Source organism: Equus asinus, chromosome 4 (assembly GCF_041296235.1).
Source record: "Equus asinus isolate D_3611 breed Donkey chromosome 4, EquAss-T2T_v2, whole genome shotgun sequence".
Lineage (NCBI taxonomy): Eukaryota > Metazoa > Chordata > Mammalia > Perissodactyla > Equidae > Equus > Equus asinus.
The window spans coordinates 67786975-67813679 of NC_091793.1; the positions used below are offsets into that span (position 1 = coordinate 67786975).

At 44.3% G+C, this 26705-nt stretch overlaps 1 protein-coding gene across 13 annotated transcripts in view; it reads left to right on the forward strand.

The window, feature by feature from the left end:
- LOC106829139 (coiled-coil domain-containing protein 93-like) overlaps positions 1-26705 on the forward strand; it is a 154007-nt gene that overhangs the window by 9485 nt on the left and 117817 nt on the right. For 12 of the 13 annotated variants that reach the window (XM_070507406.1, XM_070507405.1, XM_070507404.1 and 9 more), the window contains exon 2: positions 10269-10747. The exons of the other annotated variant lie outside the window; for it this stretch is intronic. The gene's annotated coding sequence lies outside the window, so the exon portion shown is untranslated. The remainder of the gene's footprint in view (positions 1-10268; positions 10748-26705) is intronic. 13 annotated transcript variants of the gene reach the window in all.

Sequence of the window (26705 nt, forward strand, 5' to 3'; positions counted from 1 at the left end):
ACTATGCTACAAAGAATAATCTTGTAATAATTTATTTTGCACATGTATGAATAGGTTCCTGTAAGTCAGTGTTTTGGGTTGAAAGTTACGTGTCTTTAAAATTTTTGCCAAATTATCCACCTTACAGGTTTTAACAAAGCCCAACCTGCAATATGAGAATCCTGTAGTTAATATACTTAAAAATGTAATTTTGTAAAAGCATATGACCTTGTCTTGTCATGTGTCATTTTTGAATTAAAACATGGCTGTAGTTCAGTGATCAAAAATGAATTGAGCACTTATCTTCTCATTATGTATTTGTATTTCTGTCTTTGACTTTGCAAGAATTCCATGGCTGGACAAGGTTCAGAAATAAGCTTTGTTTCCTTATAGGTGTTGCTAATCCTGCCTTCTTGAGTTGAGTACTAGAGACGGACAGTTTGCTGAATAACTGGACCTTTTTATATTTTTCAGTTCTCGGTGTAGTAAGTGATGATGCCTCTATGGTGTCAGGATTACAATTCTCTTTGACTTTACAAATAACTTTCTGGTATTTATTGGGTATGGTATGGTTTGACTAGGAAGAATATTAACATACTTTTTAATGTTTTAAAATTTATATTCCCTTTGAATAGATAATATGTACATGGTTAAAGGGTTTAAAAGGTACACAGAAATAGAGTGAAATGTAAGTCTTCTTTCACCCTTTTCTCCATTCGTCCACATCCCATTCCCAGAGGCAACCACTGTTGTTTGGTTCTTAAACGATCTTCCAGATGTTCTATGCATGTACGAGCCAGTACGTGTATGTATAGGCTGCAGTGTCGTTCTGTTAGTACCACTGTTATTTTTAACATGTGTTATTTCTTGTTATATAAATAGTATATTTCCATTGTAAAAAGTACAGTGTTAACATTTTGGTATATTTCCTTCTCATACTTTTTCTGTGCATGGAGTATATAAGTGACTACTTTTTATTTTAGAAACAAAAATGGTGTCATAAACACCAACATGCTGTTTTCTAGTTGCCTTTTTCACTAAATTGGTTGTAGAGATCTTTCCAGGCCAATAAGAACATGCTTTTACTATCATTCTCAGTGACTGCACGGTTTGCTGTTGTTTGGATGCACTGAAATTTCTTTCCCAATTCCCTGTTCTTGAACATTTAGGGTTATTTTCATTAAAAAAAAAATTCATGAACAGCTGCAACGAACAACTTTATATTTTAGTATACTTGACAGATTATTTCGTTAGATAAATTCTCGCATTTGGACTTGTCGAATCAAAAGATATATTGAAAGCTTATTGATAGATGTTTCCAAATTGTCTTAAATAGCTATGAATTTTATTCTCATCAGCAGTGTATTAAAGTGTATATTTGATTATATTCAAGTACATTCTTAAGTGATCTTTTTTCCTTAAATGTAGGACTAGAGTGAGGGTTAGGTCTTTCGGTGTTTTAAAGAAAAGCATGTTTTGTTGCATGAGCATAAGTCAATGTTGAAAAAATACCGAGGCAGCCACAACTCAGTTTGGAAAGCACGAACATCCTCATGTCCAGTTCAGTATATGCTAACATAGTAAGGCACAGATCTCTTTTTTGTGCTTTTGGAATTTTTCTTAATTTGCATTCATAATAGTTTACATCATTGTGAAATTTCAGTTGTACATTATTTCTTGTCTGTCACCACATAAGTGTTCCCCTTCACCCCCTGTGGGGCACCCCCCATAACCACCGAACTGTTTCCTTTGTCTGTGTGTTTGTTTATATTCCACGAGTGAAATCATCTGGTGTTTGTCTTTCTCAGTCTTATTTCGCCTAGCATAATTCCCTCCAGGTCCATCCATGTTGTTGCAGATGGGATGCTTTTGTCTCTTTTTCTGGCTGAGTAGTATTCTGTTGTATATATACCGCGTCCTTATCCAGTTGTCACTCGATGGGTACTTGGATAGTTTCCATGTCTTTGCTATTGTGAATAGTGCTGCAATGAACATAGGGGTGCATATGTTACTTTGGATTGTTGATTTCAAGTTGTTTGGGTAGATACCCAGTAGTGGGATAGCTGGGTCATATGGTAGTTCTATTTTTAGTTTTCTGAGGAATCTCCATACTGTTTTCCATAGTGGCTGCACCAGTTTGCATTCCCACCAGTAGTGTATGAGAGTTCCCTTCTCTCCACATCCTCTCCAACATTTATTATTTTTAGTCTTAGTGATTATAGCCAATTTAACAGGCATAAGGTAGTATCTTAGTGTAGTTTTGATTTGCATTTCCCTGATGATTAGGGATGTTGAACATCTTTTCATGTGTTTATTGGCCATCTGTATATCTTCTTTGGAAAAATGTCTGTTCATATCCTCTGCCCCCTTTTTGATCAGGCTGTTTGTTTTTCTGTTGTTCAGTTGTGGTGCTTTTGGAATTTTTTTCCTGAATCCATAAAGTATGAGTATAAAAATGTCATTTTAGTAATAGCAATGTTCTGTCATAATTGAGAAATATAGCAAATTTTTCCTAGCTGTTGTGCGTAAGCCTAGCAAGGTACAGATTTAAAGTTGGTATGCTTGAAAAATGGTTGACTGGGGGTGGGTGGGAAGCAGTATGTGAAGTTGTCTTTTCAATAGTCTTTGTCATTGCGCAGCTGACGTTCCAATTTATTTTGCTCTGCCAGGTCACTTACATTACATTGTGCTGTCGTGCTATCAAATGACATATCAAATGCTCCTCTCTTCTTACCCACCTAAGTCTGGGGACGTCACGTTTCAGAAACCTCTTAGAAAATCTCCCCTGCGAGCATAGATGATCTTTTCTGCTTACCTTTTAAGCGGGTTTCGCTCTTAGAAACCACCTCTTAATATGGTGCTAGAAACTGAGATTTTAATTTTTAAAGGGGAGACCTGATTTTTATGTATATATGGGATAAGTAGTCAGTATAAAAAGTGGGAGGTAACATGAAAAATTTAAGATTTTGATAATTGACAAGTTTTTTTCTTAACCATGGTCTAGATGCAGACCAACTCTAAATAGTTAAGGGACGGACGTCTGTAGACACTATAGCACCCAATAACAGTAGAATACACATTGTTCTCAAGTGCGTGTGGAACATTCCTCAGGATAGATTGTATGGCATGCATGAAACCAGACTCAATAAATCGAAAGGATGGAAATCATACAAACTATGTTCTCTGACCACAAAGGAATAAAATTAGATATCAATGACAGAAATTTGGGAAATTCACAAGTATGTGGAAATTAAACAACACACTCGTAGGTCACCAGTGGGTCAAAGAGGAAATCACAAGGAAAATTAGAAAATATTCTGAGATGATCGAAAACAAAAATACAACATACTGTGGTGGTGATGGTTGCACAACAATGTCAGTGTGCTTAATGCTGCTGAACTGAAGAATTAGAAGTGGTTAAAATGGTAAATCCTATGTATCTTTTACAATAATTAAAAATAAAAAAACAGCTATCCCTCATTCATTGTTCAACAATAAGTGTTTAGTGAACACCTCCTATGCTCCATGCAGAAGACAAACAACACTAAATGACATACCATAACTTAGACCTCGTATGCTCCATGCAGAAGACAAACAACGCGAAATGACATACCATAACTTAGACCTCGTATGCTCCATGCAGAAGACAGACAACGTGAGACGACATTGCATAACTTAGACCTCCTATGCTCCATGCAGAAGACAGACAACGCGAGATGATATAGCATAACTTAGACCTCCTATGCTCCATGCAGAAGACAGACAACGCGAAATGACATAGCATAACTTAGACCTCCTATGCTCCATGCAGAAGACAGACAACGCGAAACAACATAGCATAACTTAGGCCTCATATGCTCCATTCAGAAGACAGACAATGTGAAACGACAGCATAACTTAGACCTCCTATGCTCCATGCAGAAGACAGACAATGCGAAACAACATAGCATAACTTAGGGGCATCAGTGAGAGCAGTGCTCCGAGGCAGATCGCAGCTGGACTGTCTGTACCTGTACTGTGCACACCGTGGAATGTTACCCAGCCATGAAAAGGAGTGCAGCACTGATGCACGCAACAACATAGAGAAACCTTGAAAACAGTGTGCTAAATGAAAGAAGCCAGACACCCAAGGCCATGTATTTTATGACTCCATTTATATGAAATGTCCAGAAAAAGCAGATCCATTCAGTCACAAAGTAGATTGTTGGGTTTTGTGGGTTTAGCAAAGGGGGTTAGGGAGTGACTGCTAAAGGATGTGGGGTTTCATTTGGTGTGTGTATGGAATAATTCTCAGACATCCTTTTAATAAGTCTACCCTCTCACCCCAAGGGTGGGGGTCAGCAGTGTTTCCAGGCTGGGAACCGGTCCTCTGGCCTTTCCAAATTGCTTGTTTTCCTCTGAAGAGGCCCCAGTCTCTTGTCTTTGTGCTTGTCCATGTTTATTTGCACATTGCTTTTACCTGGAATGTTGTTTGCATTCTTTCTATGCCCCCGTTACTCCCACTCCCCAAGAAGAAATTGAACTCTATTAATGACTACCAGTGACTGTTTGTCTTCTGATTTTCGACTCAAGCAAACTTCATTCATTCCACAAATGCTTCTCCAGTGCCTTGTTGGTGACAGTCATGGTTGTAGGCATGAGGTAAACAAAATAAACAAGGTCCCCTTCTTCACAGGGCTGTCCTCTGGGAAAGTCAGACAGCAAACAGGGAAACTTACATGCACTAGAATTACGTCTTGTCATAAGTGCTTTGAAGGAAGAGAACAGGGTGCAGTGACAAGGGACCCACTTAGAGTGGTTTTTGAAGGGCTCACTGAGGAGGTGACATTTAAGCTGAAGTCGACAGCGAGGCTAGTGTAGGCATAAGGAGAGTGTTTCAGGCAGAAGGAATGGCAAGAGCGAGGGCCCTGAAGTGGTAGAATTCAGAACCAAGAGGAGGCCAGTGTGTGTGACTAGAGATGTTTGGACTGGAGCTAGAAATCTGGGAGTCCTCAGTTTATAGGCAGTTTTTAAATTCATGGGAATGGATGCTGATGGTTTGGGAGTGAGCAAAGTGAGAAGACAGGAGGCATTGGACTGAGCCTGTCACCAGATCCCTTGAAAGGGAGGAGAGAGGGTTAAAGAAGCTTGGTAGATGCAGCCGGAGAAGTAGCAGGAAGGCGTGAGGTCACTTGTTTTCTGGGAAATGGGGAGTTTTTCTGAAGGAAGGAGTGGTGAGCTTTGGAATGCTGCCGAGACGTGGAGTTGCTGAAGTACAGAAGAGTGTCCCTTGGACTTTCCAGCCTGGAAGTCGTCGGTGATGTGACAAGAGCAGCTCCGGGAGAGCAGTGCTGGCGGGGGAAGCCCAATCAGAGGGGCTGCAGGTGGGGCGGGAAGTGCATCCATGCAGCCAGCTGGTGTAGACAGCTGTTTAAAGAAACTTCACTGTTAATGGTGTCATTGATGAAAGGCGTGGCAGCCCAAGAGAAGGCCTTTGAAAGATGGGTGAGTTAGAAGAAGTTTATAAGCTTCTGGAAATGAGCCAGGAGAGGAGGAGAGCTTGCTGATGCTGGAGAGCAGACAATTGAAAAGTTCAAGGTCCGAGGAGGCAAAAATGAGAGTTTTTCCTCCTTATCATAGGAGGGAGAAAGATGCGGGTGGTTGCCATGATTTGGTGGTGGAAGCTCTAAGTCATCTGCACTGCTTTCTTTATCAACCAAGTAGGAGGTAAGAATATCCGGAGGGGCTGCAGGGTAGGGGGCTGGGCGCCTGAGGAGGTGGGCAGTTCGTTTGGGAGAGAAGGGCAGGCAAACTTAGAAGAGAACATGAGTTGGAATGCGGGGTGGTGGTGAAGGCCTTTCTGAAGTTTATCATCATCAGTTAAAAATGAAACTGGTTGGAGGGGTGTGTGTGTCTTCTCTTCGGCCCGAGTGACTGTCTGCTGCAGGCACGAGAAGGCCGCTTGCGATGAGATGTGCGGAGTTCATGCAAGGGTCCAGTTTGCCGGCACTGTTCCAGAGAGAGAGGAAGTTGAGGGTAGTCTCAGACTATTAACACCCCCATGGGATTTAATCCGGACTGAAAGAAAGCGAAATTGGGGGGGGGGTGTGTGGCATTGAGTGGGTTGGGGCGCTGTGCTTGAACTAAAGAGCTGAAGGTTGGGCAGTTGTGGTTGTGCAGTGGGAACTGAGAGAGAGACAGGGAGAGGTTGCTGAGGCCTGAGAGCAGACAGCTGGAAGGTTGAAGGTCTGAGGAGGCGGAGAGGAGAGGGTGTGCCAGCTAGGTGGATGTTGAAGCCGCTGAGGAAACTGAGAGGAGACAGGGAAGGAGGCTGGAGGCTGCATCTGCAGTGAGTGAGGCGTGACCTGCGGGCTGACCGAGGAAAGCAGGGCTGGGACAGCGGCCGCTGCATCTGCTGCTGTGACTGCGATGCCCATCCTTGAAATTCCCCCTTGAATTCCCTCAGGGAGGGTTTTATCTTCCTTTCTCTGCCACCTATACCACCCTCTGCAAACCCCCAATTTAGGACTTGTCCCAACACTGTCGCAGCTCTTTGCATTTCTCTCTTCCTTCTTCCAGGCAACAGCCTCCTCGAGGGCCTTGAGCGTGTCTTACATTCGGTGATTTCCAGGAGTTAGCATAGTACCACACTTGTCACCTCATCGGCAGAGAGTAGATGTTTGTTCACGGAGTGAACGCATGGGCTTCAGAGAGGGGGGCTGTGGGAGGGAGGAGAAGGAGAGAACAGACGTGACAGGTGGAGGAAGAGCAGACCTGTCATGGCAGAGCAGGCAGAGTGTCTCTATAAAATTTCAAACGGGATCATCGTTACAAAAATTGTTATAATGCAGAAATGTCGTGAGAAATAAGGAGAGAGAGAGAGGTGCTATTTATAAAAATTGCCCTTGCCAGCCCTTTCCATCCCTATTCTTTTTTAATGTATATGAAGCCAGTATTCTCCCCAGTGCCACTCAGGAAGTAGCAGAGTCAAGACTAGAGGTTGGAATTCTCCACTTTGTTGCTCTTTTTATTACATCAGACTGTCTTATTGTGTGTTTCCTCATTCATTCTTCTTTCTTGGTGGAGCTGGTATCTTTTAACTTCGTCCTGTTGGCCTGCAGCAGAGTTGGGCTGTTGTTCTGGTCCAGGTTGCTCTGTCAGTTTCTGCTCTGCAGGTGCTATAAAGGAGAATGACTGTAGGACCATTGTCTTGACCTTTTCTTGCTTTGCCCCTAAGACCAAAATGAAGTGGCAGGACAAGGTTGAGATGCTGGAAGCTCACTCCTGGAGTTGGGGCAGAGAACGTGATGTTGGGGAACGGAAGGGCAGTTGCATCTGGGGTTGGGTTTGAGGGGAGTTGGGGCATTTTCCAGAAACACCTGAAATGTATCCCTTTTCCCGGGGACTGACACAGTAGCATTTAGGGTGCCCCAAGCTTTCATAGTGAGATTTTGCTGAAGGAGAAAACTTTGCCTGGTAAATTGAGAAGAGAAGAGGTGCTTGGCTTTTCTGACGTCACTTACCTTTTCTTCTACATCATTTTTACCTTTCTCTTATTATTTTGGAAAATGTGTGAAAGTTGAACTTTGTTTTAAAGCTTAGCAATAGTGTTACATTGTGAGTAGTTTCTGATGTCTGCACTGCTCTAAGGTCATCTTGTGTGTGACGCCTCTCTTGAATGGTGATTACAGAAGTGATGGCGGGGACTTCGAACAGGCGCTGCTCTAGTCCGTGAGCTCCTGCGGCCGGGCGCCGAGTCCCGTCTGTCCTTATGTCCCAGTGCCTTCCAGTAATGCCTTACGCACAGTCACAGGCCTGGTTTGTATTCACCTCAGCCCTGGGTCCCCTCAGTGAGCGCTGGGTCCAGGGCATCTTCAGACGGTGGTTTCCTTGGCGCACTCTTCCCCTGTATTTTTCTTGGTTTGCTGTTGGTTTCTCTCTTTATGATGTAATTGTAAATTTCCCGAAAGCTCTTCCTGTGGGGTACAAGGAGAAGAACAGGTAAACTTGCTTGAGTAGCTAAAAATATGTCTGAAAGGATCCACAGGAAACCAGCGACATTATTTGCTTTCAGGCAGGGACCCTGGGTGGCTGGGGCAGGAGTGGGACGGAGGCCGTGCCCTTTTGTACAGTGTCATTCGAGAACTATGTGATTGATATTCCCTGAATACCCACTTTCCCCGTGAAGGCAGAGATGGGGAAGGTGCTCAAAAGCATGGGGAAAAGGTACCAAACAAATCCAGTTTAGTAAGCATAAATGTAAGCTGATCATGTTACTTTTTTCTTTTAATTAAGAAAAAAAAGGAAAGCAAGGATGCAGTCTGCTGTCTGCCTGCGGGCGTCCAGTGTCTTTCATTCTGGGGTTTCCTACGCAGGAGTTTGTGACCTGCTTCGGAGTGTGCTCAGCCCTTATTGTGTAATCACCTTCAGGACGTGTGTATTATTTGTTAGAAATCTCACACAATTCTGATTGAAGGGGAGGTTTTTGTATAGTGTGTATTTTGAAACTCACAGTAGAGAGTCTTGAATGACTGCGATCATTCCTCTCCCAGGAATGGGGACTTTGCTCTCTTGCCTGTTGCTTGCTAGCTAAGCGTGAAGTCTGACCTCCTTTCCCTGAGTCGGAACAGAACTAGGCCAGACTGGTAATAGCAAGGGTTTGAAGGTGGGGAAGGGAGATTCGTGGTTCATGGAGCCTTGGGAAATCACTCACCCATACCTTGCCTCAGTTTCTTCATCTGTAAAATAGGGATGTTACTACCTACTTGACAGTGTTGGTTGGAGAATTAGAGATTTTATATAAATCATCTAGCAAGGAACCTGACACCTTGGGTAGATGCTTAAAAATGGTATTATCATCATCATTATTGGTTGGTGTCTGTTGACTTTAGGCCCTTTGAAGGAGTAAAGGATATGAGATTGTTTCCATTGAGAATGAAAAGTAGATATTTAGAGGAAGGAGGAGTGTATCAGTGATCTGTTGGTGTGTCACGAAGCGGAGTGTGCGCACCTAACCGCTCGGCCCCGGGGCTGGCCCCAAGTTTTATGTAATTTAGAAGTGCACATTTACCTGCTGCACCTGAGATCTGGGATTTACTGTTGTGTGAAGAACATTTCTATTCAGTACAGTTTCAATAGGCTGCTGCATCTTGAAGATAGGTTTTCTGTGGGTCTTCGTAGGTTAGAATGAAAGGAAATGAGAGAAGAAATTGAAGTAAGAAATAAATGTGTTCAGTTGGTCCAGCAGATTAAGTGGTCAGCTTGTTCAGTTTGTCTAAGGAAAATGATTTTGGTGCTTTCCCTATTTCCTGTATTTTGCGCCACTCCAAACATGATTTTGAGATCTCCTGATTTCATAACAAATGCCAGGCCCAAGTGGTGCTGTTGTCAGCTGAGAATACTGTGTCAATAACGGATCAGGATGGGAGCCTGTTTCTTTTTCTCCCTCCGTCACTCTCTTTTCTTTGTTGGTGGGGGGAGGAGGCTGGGACTACTGCTCACCCTGTTGTAAAGCCGCTGAGCAAGGTTGGTGTAGGTGCTGCCTTTGACTTTGGTTACTGTTACCAGGCCGGCCACTTTGGTCACTGGTGTTTCTGAGGGGCCTGCCCCATATCCAGCTCTTGGTCATTGATTGATTGATTGATTGATCGATTGAGGAAGATCAGCCCTGAGCTAACATCTGCTGCCAATCCTCCTCCTTTTGCTGAGGAAGACTGGCCCTGAGCTAACATCTCTGCCCATCTTCCTCTACTTTATATGTGGGATGCCTACCACAGCATGGCTTTTTGCCCAGCGGTGCCATGGCCGCACCCGGGATCTGAACCGGTGAACCCTGGGCCGCCAAAGCGGAACGTGTGCACTTAACCGCTGTGCCACTGGGCCGGCCCAGCACTTGGTCTTTTAAAACTGAGAGTGAGGCAGTAAGCTACTTACTCTGCCTGCAGTGATTCAGACAAAGAGTGGTGGTAGGGTCTTAGAGGGAAGCAAAATTTAAGCTAGAAATAAATATGCTAGCTAAAGCAGAGGATTGCTTTCCTGACTGGTGCACTTACAAGCTGGAAAATTGTGAAAACTATCAACCCACCAACTGTGTAGCTCATTGGCTTCTTGTTTTGGGCTTCAGTGTTCTTCCTGATAAAAATAATAATTATGTTATTCTGCTGTGGTTGCCAAGCGTTCATGCTTCTCACTCCACTTGGGATTGTAAAGGATTCTACAACGTGAACTGCTTTGTCGGTGATTTAATGTTTCATAACATTTGAGTGTTATGTTATCTGTGCTGATTGTCGTTTTCTTCTCTTACTTTTCAGAATGGACTGCTGAGTTATGAAGTATTTCAGACCCAATAGTAGAACATCGCTCTGCCACTCACTCCTTTATCTCCTACTAGTTATTTAAATTGGACTTTTAATATCCTCCCAGCTGCTCTTCAGACACACGTGGTGCATTGTTGCCATTCCGCGGATTGCATCTTTGAAACACAGGCTCTTAGTAACCTTCCGCAAACAAAGAGGCCACGTCCTGGATACGTTTACCGGGGGCTGTCACGCTGACTGCCCTCTAGCTTTTGCTGCATCTGGATTTGAATTCCACCATGGAGCCTCGCATGGAGTCCTGCCTGGCACAGGTGTTGCAGAAGGATGTGGGGAAACGACTGCAGGTTGGCCAAGAACTCATAGACTATTTTTCAGACAAACAGAAGTCTGCTGACCTTGAGCATGACCAGACTATGTTAGATAAGCTTGTGGATGGACTCGCTACCTCGTGAGTGAACTCTAGCAATTACAAGGTAAGCTGTGCTATACCAGGCCCTGTTATAAGTGGCCAGGCTGCCTTGGTGAATCAAAATTGGGCCTTAGGAAAAAATCCTTTGTGAGCAATGAGAATGATTCCTTGGCTTCCAACAAGACACTCAGTCAGGTTGTGGCTTTTGGGCATTTCATTCTAGAGCAAGTAGAGTTTTCTTTGATTTTTGCTGGAAAGCAAAAAAGCCTTATCCTTTAGCACTTTGAGAGAAGGCTAACTGAACAGATAAAGAGAGGCTTTTATGTTGGAAAGTTTACAAGCACTTGCAGCCTTGAAGTTAAAGTGAATATTGTGTCTTGCAGCAATGGGTCATGAGACCTCGGTGAGTGGCCCTTCGTGTGAATAACAAATGTCTTCACTGATTTTCTCTGGGGGATGGAATTGGCAATAGGATGTGGAGCGTTTTACCTTCAGGTCACTGGTTTGAAGTTGGCCCAGGTGCCTGGCTACAAATAGTCTGAGTTGCCAAGGATTCTCCTGTGACCTGTGTGTAATGGCCTGGAGGATGTCCTTCAGGTTCTGAAGATCAGGGCTCTTAATGCAGCCTTGGTGGGTCAGAGGGGGCAGCAGGGTCCCATGACCCACGTGAGTTGTGACGGGTGCCCATATTCGCATTCAAGGACTGAATTTTCATGAATGAAACTGGGCAGGACAAGAAGTGCTGCAGAGGTGTCGTTCTGTCTCCTTGCCTACAGCCCCCCAGGCTGTCTTTTAGTTTGCCAAGAGGTGGCCCCTTTAGATCAAGGTTGAGCTGGAAGAAAGAGTGAGAACTTTGTATGACTGCTGCTAGGTGCCATAGACATTGTGAAAGGGGCTTACAGGAACAGAATCTTCTGTAGTTTTTTATTGACCCAGTCTTCTGAGATTGATTTGCACTTGGAAACTGGTGCCTACTGGATTCCTTTGTTTGCTCTGATTTAGACTCTGCTTTCCAAATACTTAAGCCTCCATCTCGTCTAAGAGTCAGCAGGCCTTATACTTGTTAATGATGTTACCGAGGACCCTAATATTTCACTTACAACTGGGTATAAAATTTATCCTGTCTTTGGAAGCTGAGCTTAGAATTTTATTGATTCATCTGTTTATTCATTTAGCTGAAGTTAGCAAGTGCTTATGATGCCTCAGCACTGGTGCTGGATGGTGGGAGTGTTACAGAAATGAGAGGTGATAGTCGAGTCAGTACGTTTTTGAGGGCTGTGACACACCTTGTCTGTGTTTAATCACGGCTCCACCACTCTTTCTGTGTGCACATTAGGATGCTTCTGGCTGAAAGTACCTGAAAACTGACTCAAAGTTTCTATAAGGAGGTTGAGTAATTCCCATTAAGAATTTAAGAAGGCCGCAGTAAAGGCAGTGTCCAGGGAAGAAGAGTGTCTGTGTGTCTTTTACTTGAGAGGAAACCTTCCTCAGAAGCTTGCCGGCAGACTTTCACATCACAGTGGCCAGAATGGCTTTGCGTGCCCACCCCGGCATCACTGGGAAATTGACGGTGTCCATGATTGCTTTCAACCGTCATGCTTAACCTCCTGGCCTTAAGATCGGGTCCACCCTCCACTGAATGAAGCATCTAGTGTGAAGGAGGGAGAAATGCTTGACCAATGTCTGACTCCTGTTAGGAAGGAGGTTAGGGACAGGACTGAGGTAACACGCATGTTAAATAAGTAACCTATGGAGTGTGTTAGACTGTGTGAGCTTTCTTAACCTCTCCAAGCTTTAGTTTCCTCATCTGTAATGTTGGGATAATCAAGTTATTATAAGCACTCAATGAAAGAGTGTGTATAAAGCTATCACACGCTTGCCACCCAATAAGCATTCAGACATCAGTAGTCGCTGTCAAGACTTGCTTCCTGTCTTGAAGGAGCTGGTAGTCTGGAGGTGGGCAGTGACAAATAAGCAAATGATTATAATATAGTATCATGCGCAATCATAGAGAGACAGAATTGGGTGGAAGACAGAAGAAGAAAGTAGTAACACTGCCTGGAGGAATCCAGGGTTTTCAGGATTGGATAGTTTTTCCAGAATAGCATTTGCAGGGTCACAAAGGAGTGAAAGATTAAGACTTGACCCTTTGTGACATAATTTCTAAGAAAGACAGCTTGGTGCAAAGGAAAGACGGGGTTTGCTCCCCACTTGCATTTAATCACAGACAAGTCACTTTACCTGTCTGTGCAGTGCAGCTGTTTGACTGGGTACACTCTCGGGAGGCCTCAGGCCCTCTTATCTTAGGTGACTTCATGCAGATGGCTTTGCGGTCAGGGCCCTGTCTTATGGTTCTAACTGTACACACTGCTGGCCCCCGCCACCCCCTCTTGTTTATGAGCTCTTTAAGTGTGGTGACAGCGTGCCTCATTCACACCTGGAGCCCACAGCCTGGACCATACATAGTAGGAGCTCAACGAGTACTGGTGACACGAGTGAACCCAGGTGTTTAGCGAGGCTGCTCCGCAGGCATTCCCAGTAGCTTTACCAAAATCTGAAAACGTTTCTTTTAGTTCCCCCTCACTTTTTTTTTTTCTTGATGATTGAGCAAGATTTCTCATTCAGAGCCTGAGGTACATTTTAGGTTTTATTTGACATGTTTGTATGTTATGGATTGAAGGGATTTGCTTTATGTTAAACAAATGTTGAAGCTTGGCTTCTTGAAATTTTTTGGTTTTAATTAAGCACTGAAAAGAGGAGAGAAGGGAAGTAATTTTCACCTTCCAAAACAATGGTATTTGGGTGTCGTTATTCCTTCTGTTAACAGGGAACGTAGATAAATGCCAGCCCAGTGTCTTATTTAGAAAAATAGTTGGGTGGAGCTTGAATTAGTTTACATTTGAGTGTTAACGTGGTCGACAAATCTATTTGGTACTAATTGCAGTTTAGTAGCTACCATTTATTGCCTGCTTACTATGTGTTAGGGATTTTATCTGTCTTATCTCATTGAATCTTCACAACAGCCCTGCAGGATAGATGGTGGCATCCTGATTTTATACATGAGGTAACTGAAATTACCCAGAATTAGGAGGTGATTTCTGCTCGTGGTTATGGAACTGGGATGTAAATGTAGGTCTCTTTGATTTCCTAGCCAGTGCTCCTTCCATAAGAACAGGGGTCCGCAAACTTTCTTAAAGGCCACATAATAAATACATTAGGCTTGATGGACCGGATGGTCTTCTTGCAAATATTCAACTCATTTGCGCCATTATAGTGCAAAAGCAGCCACAGACAAGAAGCAAATGAACTGGATGCTGTGTTCCACTAAGACTAATTTACAGGAACAGGCGGAGGGCCAGTGTGGCCCGTGGGCCGTGGTTTGTCAGCCCTGAACCCAAACACTGAGCACCTGCTGTGTGTAAACACTTTTTCTTCAGTGCTGGGAACCATTCATGATTCCTCCAGGAGAAGCGTCAGGCTGGTAATTTGCATATAATTTGGGGATGGGGGTTAAGCAGAGCAGTTTGTTTTTGGAGCATTTTATATGATATTTCAGGAAAACGTGGCTTTTTTAGCTCTTTCGCTGAGACTCCTGTTAGGATCAGTATGCATTCTCCTGGCGCCCCTGGTACCTGCTGCGACCTGGCTTTAGACTTTCTCGGGTAATAGAAGTCATCCTGGGGGTTGAGTATTTGGTTATTTAAATAATGCCCTCACACAGCCAGAACACGGCAGGACTGCCTGTGCAGGTGCTGTTCAACCCACCAGGACTCACGGGGTTCTGTGTTGTCACAGTGACCATGGGTCGCGTGGAGGGAGATGGGAGACTTGTTTATGAAGCTTCTTTTCTGGACTACTCAGACATTAAAAATGAAAACAACAACCAAACAGTTTGAAAACGGCTGCCCTCATGGATCTGGTCTCCTCTTCCTGTTTTCCTTGATTAAAACTTGAAGAAAGAGAAGGATGGTGGGGTAGCTTCCTGCACGTACCTCCAGCTACTGTTGTTTTCTTCCCTCCTCCCTCTTGAGGTGAGAAGGGATGAAAGGTAAGAGTGGTCTGACCTGGAGAGGCTGCCTGGGCGGCCTGGAGGGGCTGAGGGAGACCCGTGCTGCGCAGGTTTCCCACTTGATCTCGACAACTTTTATCCTGCCGAACGGCGCGGTACTGGGCGGCCGCACGGAGCCTCACGGGGCCGGCTTTTCCCCTTCCAGTGGGCTCGGTGGAAACACAGCATCCTGGGGGGACCAGGTGCTTTTTGTGAGGAGAGGCCCACAGTCCTGTCTTCGCAGCTCCCAGATCCCAACAGCTCGGAAAAGCTAGTGTTTTTTGTTTGTCGTTTGACCTGAAGTGAACTAACGTGAGCCTCCTTACAGTCTTTATTTACTTGCTTAGGGGATGTTTTGCTGCAAAAATATTAATATGTTCGATTGTGGGTTGCTGCCCCAGATTCTGTTTGAGGGGATATATATTTATTTATATATGTAAAACTGTGTGCACTATTTTACCTTTCTAAAACCTGAAAAATTCTGTATTCCAGAACCCCTCTGGCCTCCAGAGTTTTGGCTAAGCGATTGTGGACCTGTATTTAATGTTGTAGAATAATAATGAAAGCCCATGGTTATGGGACCGTTACCGTGTACCAGAAGTTGTGCTAAATGTGTGTTCATTTTTGACTTACAATTGCCGTATGAGGTAGATATTGTTATCTTCTTTTTATAGATGAGGAGACTTATGAACAAATAAATCAAGTAACTTGTTGAAGGTAACAGAGCCAGTAATTAAGGTTTCTGAGATTTGAATCCAGGCGTTTAGGCAACAGTGGAAGTTAATTAAATGCTTGCGATGTGCCAGATACTGCCCTGGGGGCTGGGCGTCCAGTGGGGAAGACAGGCCTGGTCCCTGCCCTCACAGTGCGTGGGTGGCCAGTGGGCGGCCAGTCTAGCTCTGTCTCCATCTCCTGTGTGTGGACTTCATCCCTGTGCACTGCTGTCTGAAGGCCCATGCCGTGCTGCCTTGTATTTGAAATGTGTAGGTTCCCTAGTGACCTAGGGTTTCCTTTGTCCCTGCCCTAGCAGTCTTTATGGTCCAAGTCGGGGACAGGTAAGGCAGATGAGGGCAATGCCCAGTGGTGGATGGAAATAACTGGCTGTCCAGTTGCATCGTTGGAGCGTCTGTCAGTGCTGTAGTGTGAACAACAGAAGCGCCAGGGTGTGCTTCGTCGGAGAGGTAGAATTAAATAGGGCCGGGAAGAATCAGGAGGAGTGAGCTGCACAGGTTCAGAGGAGCCTCTCTGCCTTTCTTGCTCCTCCCTTTCCGGGCAGCGCTATCTCTGCGGGACTGTAGATCTCGTCTCTCCTTAAGCTTCTTTACAGAGCACAGTGTTACCCCTGCCCTGGATCAGGTGCCGTTTGGGTTGTGAGGGGAGGGTGTTGACAGATTGGGGAGGTTCCTCTTGGTTCCCTTGCCTGTCTGCAAAACCTTGGCTTTCAGTGAGGTTTTTATTTTCTCCCTTGTGTCCTTGAGAGGAGAGCCAGAAAAGATGATTGGATTCAGATTAAGTGACTTCTGTTTCTTTTTCTGGCTGACTGCTCCGTGCTGCCATCAAGTGATAAATCCCCTCAGAGGCTGTTCATTCTCCCCAGGTTTTCCCTGCAGTGTTGTTCTGTTGGTTGCAAGAGGTGAATTTCTCTGGGTGTAGTTTAAGAAGACAGGTGCCTCTGTTGTAAGTAGAAAAGGTACAGTGAGCAGTGTTAAGCAAAAGCAAAAAAACCTCAGGAAAAGTTATTTCAAGAAAATTTATGTGGATTGTCGAGTAAAAATGGTGTCCTTGATGTATGTAATTAATGGCATTTCTTCCGAAATACGTGTGTATGTATATGTGGGGGCAGCAAAATATATTGGCAGCAATTCAGATTTGAATATGAACAGTGTGGATTCCTGTCCTGGCACTGCCACTTAGATTTTTGAGCAGGTACCTTTCCTCATGTGTAAAATGGGTCATGGTGTCTACTAGAAAGCGTTGTTATGAGGATGCAGTGAGCCAGTACATAAGGTGCCAGTAGCGCTTAGTACGTAGCCTGTGGTCAGTAAAAGGAAGATGATGAAGATATTCTGTAGTTGTTGGGCCAGATGATAACGAGATCTGTAGGAAGGTAACTTTTATGTGGGAGCGAGGTTGCGTGCCTTCCTGGAGTTGTTGTCAGCTATGCCCTGGAGCAGAGGCCTTAGATCTTTTGTATTAAGATGAATCCTTGAGCTGTGCACTGTTGACAATAAAGAGCAGAGCAGCAGCTGGCCGAGAGTTCTAAGGGTGAGCTTAAAACCTCCTGGTAAAAGCCAGTCCATTGATCGAGGACCCCAGCTTTAGGAGGATTTCATTTATTCTTTTTATTTTTAACATTTACTTCATCTTGTTTCAGAAAGCTAAAATTTAAATAAGGATTCATACAATAGGAGAAATCATAAATTGAATGTCAAAGCAAAAAGAAAAAGGAACAGCTGGGGTGAGGACATGGCGCCAACAGTGAGGCTGATGAGTACAGGAGAGCTGGCGTTTCCTAATAGCTAACATTCTGGAGCACTCATTATGTGCCAGAAACCATGAAGTGCTTCGCGAGTTTCCTCATGACGTGGTCCTGTGTGAGGAGCCCTGGGATTATTCCCATCCCTCTGCTGGGGAAGCCGCCTGAGAGAGGTGAAGGAGCTTGCCCAAGGCCACGTAAGTAGCGAGTGTAAGAGGCAAGATTTTAACCTGGAGAGTCTGACTCCAGAGCCCACATCTGAATCCACATGCGATATTACTTTCTTTATAATGTTGCAGCAATATTAAGAGTTTATTCATTGGGGCATAAAGAAAAGAGTGTAAGGATAATCCCCCCCCACTTACCAGTGATTGCTTGAGGAGACTCGGTCCTGAGTGAGAGAGAAGCACTCATTTTGTACTTAATAAAAAACCAAAAATATTTAAGATCAGTGTATTTAAGACAGTTCTTTGACTGATCCTAGTAGAATCATGACCATATGTACTTTTTAAACTCCTTATTTTGGACAATATTTAGATCAACAAGAAGGTTTCAAAAACACTACCAAGAATTTTCACATATGTTTCACGCAGACCCCAGTGTTAATACTTCATCACGTTTGTTTTATCCTTCTCTCTCTGTGTGTATTATCATCAGCTGTGAGCTGTTTGAGAGTGTTGCGGACACAGTGGTCTGTTGTTCCTAAATACTCGTGGATTTCCTAAAAACCAGGACATTCACCTGTGTACTCTTAGTTCGGTCATCTAAATCAGTGTTAGGATTGATAGAGTGCGAATACCTGATCTCTGATTCTTACTCACATTTCACCTGTTGTCCTACTAATGTCCTTTATAGCAAAAGAAAAAACAGTTTTCTGGTCCATGATCGAATCCGGGATCACAGGTTGCATGTAGTTCTCATCTGTGTGGTCTCCTTTGATCTGGAGGAGCTCATCATCGGTCTTTACTTATCTTTCTTGACGTACAACTTTGGGAGAGTACAGGCCATTATTTTGTAGAGTCCTTCAGTTTGAGCTTGTTTGATGTTTCTCATGATTAGATTAAGATTGTGCTCTTTTTGGCTGAATACCTGGGAAGGGATGTTGTGTCCTCAGTGCATTGTATCAGGAGGCACATGGTATCTTGGTCCTACCTGGTGAAAGAGGTGTTTGCCAGGTTGCTTCAGGAAGTTGCTATCTTTTCCCTTAGTAATTAATAGTATCTTGTGGGGAGATTCTTTGAGAATATGTAAATATCCTATTCTCCTCAAACTTTCACCTACTTGTTTTAGTATGATTTGTGCTTAAAATACTTACTATATTGGCTGGCAAAGGGTGATATTCTGATTCTGTCATTTCTTCCTCATTTATTAGTTGGCTCCATATATTTTTGAGATGTCTATTTTATGTCTATTTGTATAGCAGGAGTTAAGTGTATATTTTGATAGTTATCCGAACAAGGAACTACTCTGAAGAAAGAAAAAAGTTTTTAAAATTAGAGTTATTTAGGTACATTTATATTCATAAAGAATTTCAGGCAACCTAATAATTTGCAAACATTAATAAAATAATGTGATGAAGTGTGGTTCAGGCTCTGGGCTTCCTAGCAACCAAAGTAGAAATGGAGAGATGACCAGCTGTAAGTTTTTATAACTATTGTGAAAGGGACATAGGCAAAGATTAGCAAAATGTCTTCCTGGATTTAGCAGGATATTAAAGGACACTTTGCAGGAGGGGAAAAAAGCAGAGTGTGGAAAACTGATGAAACAGAAGACAGCACTGAGTGAGGTCCAGGTTATTCAGCTGTGCTGTTCCTGTAGACAGAATCCACCAGCTCGAGCTTTGGACTAGGGGAACTTGTCAGACGGCATCTGGGGTGAAAAGAAAACCAAGAGCTGGTAGACCCCACTGAGTTATCTATCTTTGAACAAATTAAGTAGAGGTCTGTGACAAGGACCAGGGCAAAGAATCCAGAGAAATTGGATAAAAATGGCTTGAAATATAGAATGGGAGACCAGTCAGCCTGGAGGAATTTATCTGGCTACAGCAGTTTTTACCTGGGCTTTTGGGTAGGGGCGAAGACGGCTGTTGACTGTGGACCAAATGGATGGGATTACAGATGAGGAAGTGCTTTGTGCTGGGCTCGTTGACTGGTGGGAATCTGTTTAGTCATCCTTAAAGGTTTTGTGGAGGAGACGGCCTGTAGGTCTCTTTTGGATGAGGGAAGAGAGATGGCTCAGTGGGCTCCACAAAGGAGCATGTTGCCGGTGTCATTAATAGAGCTAATGTTTGAGGTAAGCCGGATGCTCGTACAGCAGTGAGGCTGAGCAGGATTCCCAGGTAGAGGAACCAGGGTGGGGAGTAGGACCCTGACCTGACTCACGGGGCAGTGGAGCCATCGGAGGACCCCCGGGAGAGGGGGCCCTGCAGCACCAGGTGCTGAAGATGGCCTGAGGAGTGAGGGGTCGGACGAGGGTGGTGGGACTGGCACGAAGGGGAAGTGGGGGAGCAGCAGATTGGAGTAGCAGCGCCTTAGGGACGAGGACAGAGTGGGCGTTTTTGGTGTTAGTTTGGACGTATGAAGGACTGGGATGAATTTGAGAAGTCTTCAAGATTTCAGGCTTCAGAATACGATTTATTGGCTGTGGATGGTCAAGTTCTTTTCCTGCATGATGCATTTGGTCTTTTTCTTTTTGGAGAAGACAATTTAAGAAAAAATACCAAATAACTTTTTTTTTAATATTAAGATTATGATAGTTAACAACCTTGTGAAATTACAGTTGTACATCATTATTAGTCATGTTGTAGGTACACCACTTCACCCCTAGTGCCCTCCCCCCAACCCCCCTTTCCCCTGGTAACCACCCATCAGTTCTCTTTGTCTATATGTTAACTGCCACCTATGAGTGGAGTCATATAGAGTTTGTCTTTCTCTGTCTGGCTTATTTCACTCAACATAATACCCTCAAGGTCTATCAATGTTGTTGTGAATGGGACGACTTTGTCCTTTTTTATGGCTGAGTAGTATTCCATTGTATATATATACCATATCTTCTTTATCCAATCATCAGTTGCTGGGCACCTAGGTTGGTTCCATGACTTGGCTATTGTGAATAATGCTGCAATGAACATAGGGGTGCATGGGACTTTTGGAATTGCTGATTTCAGGTTCTTAGGATAGATACCCAGTAGGGGGATGGCTGGGTCATAAGGTATTTCTATTTTTAACTTTTTGAGAAATCTCCATACTGTTTTCCATAGTGGCTACACCAGTTTGCATTCCCACCAACAGTGTATGAGGGTTCCTTTTTCTCCACAGCCTCTCCAACATTTGTCACTCTTGAAAATACCAAGTAATTTTGAGGAGCATTTAGAAAAATAGTCCTGGAGACATTTTTGTCTTTCACTTCTTACTTTGGCTGAGATTCCTAAGCCTTATGTGCTTTGTGATTTGTATACATATCTTGGGAACAGACTTTTTCAAATACGTTTCTTAGGCTGCCTAAATGAAGTATTTTTGCAAACGCTAATTTAAAAAAAAATTTTGTTGAGCCTGCCCTGATGAGCTAGTGGTTAAAGTTCATCATGCTCCACTTGGTGGCCCAAGTTCAGAACCACACCACTCATTTGTCAGTAGCCATGGTGTGGCAGCTAGAGGGCCTGGAAGGACTAGAAGGACTTACAAGTAGAATATAGAACTATGCAGTGGGTCTTGCGGAGAAGAAAAAGAGGAAGATTGGCAACAGCTGTTAGCCCCGAGTGAATCTTTCCTAGCAACAACAGAAAAAAGAATTTTGTTTTTGTTACAGTAAAAGTGCTATGTGCCTGTTGTATAAACAAGAGCAAACTAACAAAACTTCTGACAATAAAGTTAGAATGAAAAACTTGGAAATCACTCATAGTCTTTTGCCATGACTTAACTATTTTATTGTTTGTATCTGTTGACAAAAGGTGGAAAGAATATTTGTGTAAGGCCCAGGATACTACACATGCTGTTTTGCCAGCTGTTTTTTTAGGTTAAATGTATGTCGTGATCCATTTTTCCAAATCAATAAATTAGATCGCTTATGAGTTAATATTAGTGTATTAGTCTCTTCCGTGAATAATACCCGTCATTTCTTTATCCACCCTTGGTTGCCGACATCTAGGTGGTTTCTAGTTGTTTTGTTCCAAGCGTCACTGCAGTGGCCATCTACGTGTGTTTATGCCCCCTGGGGTGTCTCTGTGCTGACAGTTCTGAAAGGTTGAATTGCTGGGTCACAGTGGGCCCCACCCACCTGTCAGTGGTGGATGAGTACCTCTCTACCAGTCTGCGTGTTATCATTTCTCTTGATATTTTTCCTTTTGGATGGGCAAAAGATATCCCTGTGTTGCTAGAAGCAGTTTAGAAAATATTTCTTCTGCTTCTTTCAGATAAGAGCGAATCTTAAGAGCATATAAAGTAAATAATTTTATTTTTGTTAATCTCATTTCCCCCTCAAATGATTGATGAAAATCTGTTCTGTCTGGGGTGTATTAAACATTAGCAGAGAGGGAGATGTCAATAATTAGGAGGAGGAAATGCTGATTCTTCGACAAAGTCCACTTTGAAATGGATTAAAGAAATTGGGAAACTATCTGTTGTTATTTAATCCCATTTTGGTTTGTTTTTTTGTTTGTTTTTTGTGGTTTTTTTGGGTGAGGAAGATTGGCCCTGAGCTAACATTTGTTGTCGATCTTCCTCTTTTTGCTTAGGGAAAATTGTTGCTGAGCTAACATCTGTGCCAGTCTTCCTCTGTTTTGTATGTGGGGCATGTGCTACAAAGCGGAGTGCATGAATTTAACCGCTACACCACCTGGCTGGGCCCTGTCTAGGCCTCAGTTTCTCATCTGTAAATTGGGAGCAATATTGATCTGATAGGTTCGTCCTGACACACGCAGACAGTGCTTGATACATGGTAAGTGCTGCAGACTTGTTAGCTTTATAATTATTTTATAGCAGCTAATGTAATATTCTTCATTTTGTTAAAAAACAAAATTCATCTGGGTAAACTTGAAGATCCAAGATCTAATTGGCTTCATTCAGTGATTCATGAATCGGGAACCATCCCATCCAGCAAGTAGAAAGGAGCTCCAAGGAGCTGCACAAAATGGAAGGTTTTTATAGACAGCAGGGGGGACGGGACAAGGAAGATGAAAGAGTGCATTACTTCAGGCAAGGTGACCTTTCCTTAGGGGAAAGCAGGGGGTCCCAACAGGCAGATTACCACAGTGTGCCGATCAGGAAATTTCAGACTGACTGGCTTAGAGTTCCACTCCTGGGAGAGGCTGAAACTGCTGTTGGGTTTGGTGTTAAGTCTTGGTTTGCCGAGAGGGGCTTAGCACAAGTGACTCCATTTTGGGCCTGTTGTTTCTTTTTAACAGTTTCCTTGTGGTTGGTACAGCACTATGGTTGCCTGTCTTTGGTTACCTGTTAGGAATTTAAATTGTTCCAGAACAACCAAACAGTGGCGGAAAGAGAGGCCACAGAGGAATAAACAGTCCGGTTGCAGAGTAGCCTCATCTCAGCAGACTAGTTGAGGGCGTATCGGCTGTGACTCTTTGCACGTAGCGGGTGCAAGTTCACTGGCCAGGTCTCTCATTGCATTGAAATGTGTGCTAAACTGGATTGTAGGGTATATACCCTGCCTTTCCTTTCTTTAAAAAAACCCACAAAACTATTTTGGAAACAAACATCAGTCATCTCTGAGTGGGACTTATCAGAATCACCCTCTTCCCTCTGGTAAAACCCTAAGCTAGGCTGTATCTGAGCTTCCGGAGGTTGGTTCCGAACCAGGCTGTAGTGAGGGGGAGGCTTCAAGTCGCTGCACACATCATTTGACTTGTTGAGAAGCCACAGACCTCCTCCACCCACTGGAGGCTCTCCTAAGACCTAGGGTCCCAGGTCATACCCTTTGTCAGACTTGCCTTCCCTTATCACGCTCATTTTAAGTTGACCCTCTTCATAAAGTTCACACTGATCACAACGTCCTTTAAGGTTCTTCAGCCGTTACTGCCTCTACTACTCATCTGGTGTTAATAATTTAGTGCCCTGTAAGGGCGCTTTACAGATCCCACACTCTTTATATCTTCCACAGCTGAGTCTCTTAACTTGGGGCCCTGGTACAGGCTGGGGGGCTGCTCTGTGAAGCCCCAGCTTGAATGTAAAATCATGTGTGGATCTTTATGTGCTTGCTTTTTGTTTGTTTGAGAAGGCTCATAGCTTTAGATGCCCGGAATAGTCTACAGCAACAAGCAAAATAGAGTGACTGGACTCAAGGAAGTGCTTAATAATCACTTTCTGAAAGAAGTTTCTTCGTCCCATCACCGCCCCCCGCCCCAATCGCTCTCACTGGCATGGCTGAGGATTCCCCCTTCCCAGCTCAGCCTCCACCTGCCTGCTCCATTCCCCTCCAGCCAAGCTCACTCTCAGGCCCCTTCTCTGGGTCCCTCAAACTCCCTGCCCTCTTCAGGCAGGTACAACAGCTGAACGTTCTCACACACACTCCTATTCCAGTTCGCTCACCCCCAGGGTGAACTTTTCTCCCTTTTCACACCCCCACATCCTCGGTCCCCTCGCGGAATTCACCACCGGGCAGGCCCTCTCACCCTTGCCAAACGCCTGCTCCCCTCGGCGTTCCTTTTTCCATCCCCTGGTAGGGGCCAGGGTCGACCCCAGACCCACGCACTGCCCGCAGCCCCATTTAACCCTTTAGTCCCGACCTCTCCTCCGACCCCGGGCCAGGCTGACTTGCGGCTGGACACCCGCTTGGAGCTCAGGCTGCCTCTGCAGCTTGGCAGCGGCCAAAGGAGCCGCCCCAGGTCCTAGGCGGCTCACACTGGAGCTGGTTCCTGGGCTGGATTCACAGGAGCCAGCGTCGCTCTGCCCGTCGCCATGACGACGCCGACAGGCTCCCAGGGTCAGCGCTGGGATGCGACCAAATTCCCCGGGGACTAGGGGGAGTTGGGGCCGTGGCTCGAGGTTCGGAGGGCATGGATGACTTCTGGGGACTCGGAGCAGTCTGAGAGGCCTGCGGGAGAAGAGAGAGCGTGGCTTAGGAGGTGGGAGGCCAAGGGATTCCCTAGGGGAGATGAGAAAGTCGGGAGACACCGGGAACTGGAAACCTGCGAGCACCCAGAGGGGCGGGGCCAGCCAAAAAGCAGGGGCTGGAGCTTCCCTACAGAGCTGCTTTCTGGGACGCCCGACTTCAATATAAATAATTTGTTTTACATTCCCTGTTAGGGTAAATTTCAAACAGGTACAAAGCTGGACAGAATAGTATAATAAGCCCTCAACACCCACTTGCAACAATTACCAAATCATGGCCGATTTCTTTCATCTGTACCTTTCTCCTACTTCCTCTTATTTTAAAGAAAATCCCAGACATCATTTCATCCATATTTAGCATGTACCTCCAAAAGATAAGGCCTCTTTTAAAAAACATAACCACAATACCAGTACCTAAAAAAATCACAGTAATTTCTTAACATCTTCAAATACCCAATACTCAATTGTCTCATAAATGTCATAAAATATTTTTCTGAAGGGTTGGCCAGTTTGAATCAAACCACATATTGTGATAGATTGATATGTCTTTTAGGTGACTTTTAATCAATAGATTCTTCCTTCATATCTGTGTTGTTGCAATTTATTCATTGAAGAAACTGTTTCTGTCCTCAATGCTGGTAGTTAGGATTATAAACTGTGAAACTGGGCCTGCTCCCCCGACCCGGCTCCACCCTGCTCTCCCATGGACATTATCCTTACACAGAGGGCTCAGGCCTCTCCCCAGGAGCTGTCCTTGTCTCCCTCCCTCCTTGTATGACTTGACACTTACTGGATGTTATTTATGATTTCCTAGTGATAAGAGATTGCAGTAGGAATCCAAGGAGGGTGCTTGCCTTTCTCAAACCCACATCACTTGTGCTGAATGTGGGTTTTTTTCCCCCTCCACTGGGAATGTTGATTTTTTCCATCTTTCCATTCTCCAATCCTTCCCGCTCCTGTACCATCACCACTGATTAAAGATCTCCCCATCTTTCAAGGCTGACACTAGAAATGGTACATCCCCTGTCCTCCTCCTCATGATCCTTCAAGCTGGAAGGACTGTGTCCTTTTCTGGGTTTCCATACACTTTGTTCCACCATCTCTCTGGGCACTTATCTTTTTATGCGTTTTACTCATCATTATTTGTATATGTGTCTTAAACTGCGGAGTTCTTAGGGGGAGGGGACTGTGCCTTATCTTCGGATCTCCCACAGCCCTTGACACAGTTCTCTGCTCATAGTGATTGCCCAGGAACTCTGGCCACACGAGTAAAGAGTTTCCTTTGTTTATATAGTCGGTTGCTTTAGCTCCTTCTGTCTTGTTGCCCCACAAGGTGGTAGGGTTCAGAACAGGTGCCCTATTCCCCATAGTCCCAGACCTTTCCACCCCAGCTCAAATCATCAAATGCTTGTTTCCATACACTTTTTAATGGATGTTGGGTAACACTTTTTAATTTGTACTTAAATTTTTTCTTAGAAAAATTGACAAACTCCCTATTTTATACATAAAGATAGATATGGATATAGATACGATACGTAGGTCTCTGTACAATCAAGTAACCAGACTGCATACTACAGTGTAGCGGACACTGCTGGTTGCCTGCTTCCACTTTCTTACAAACAGAACCCCCAGCTTTGCTCTGTTTTCTCCTCAACCCCCAGTCCCCCAGATTCTCAGTTCCAGCAGGACATCCTGATTAGTCTTGGCCAATCATGGAGTTCCCGATCCTCTTGCTCACGATTGGTTACGGTTGAATACATAACCTATTCTGGCCACAGAGACATTAGGGGAAGGCTTCTGGGGCCCCCTGGAAAAGGCTTCCTCTCTCCTACGAAAGAAATGTACGGAGATAGAGTATGTTTCTCTTTCTGAACATTGTAATGTCCAGAGTGATTCGTTGGAACTGCAGTGGCCAGCAGAGGCCATGAGGGGCCCTAGCATGAAGGTGAAGCTGGTGAGGAGGTGTCACCAGCAGAGACAGGAAGAAGACCCTGGCCTTGGATGACATCATTCCACCTCTGGTTGTTTGGTACCGCATCCCGTTATCTCTCTCTCTCAGCTGAAAACATTCTGACATACAGTGATTTCTTTTTATTGTTTTGTTTTTATTTATTTAGCATTAATTGAGATTCATAACAGTTTACATCATTGTGAAATTTCACTTGTGCATTATTTCTTGTCTGTCACCACATAAGTGCTTCCCTTCACCCCGTGTGCCTACCCTCCACCCCCTTTCCCCTGGTAACCACGGAAGTATTTTCTTTGTCCATGTGTTTATATTCTGCATATAAGTGAAATCATATGGTGTTTGTCTTTCTCAGTCTGGCTTATTTCACTTAGCATAAGATCCTCAAGGTCCATCCCTGTTGTTGCAAATGGGATGATTTTGTCTTTTTTCATGGCTCAGTAGTATTCCATTGTATATATATACATC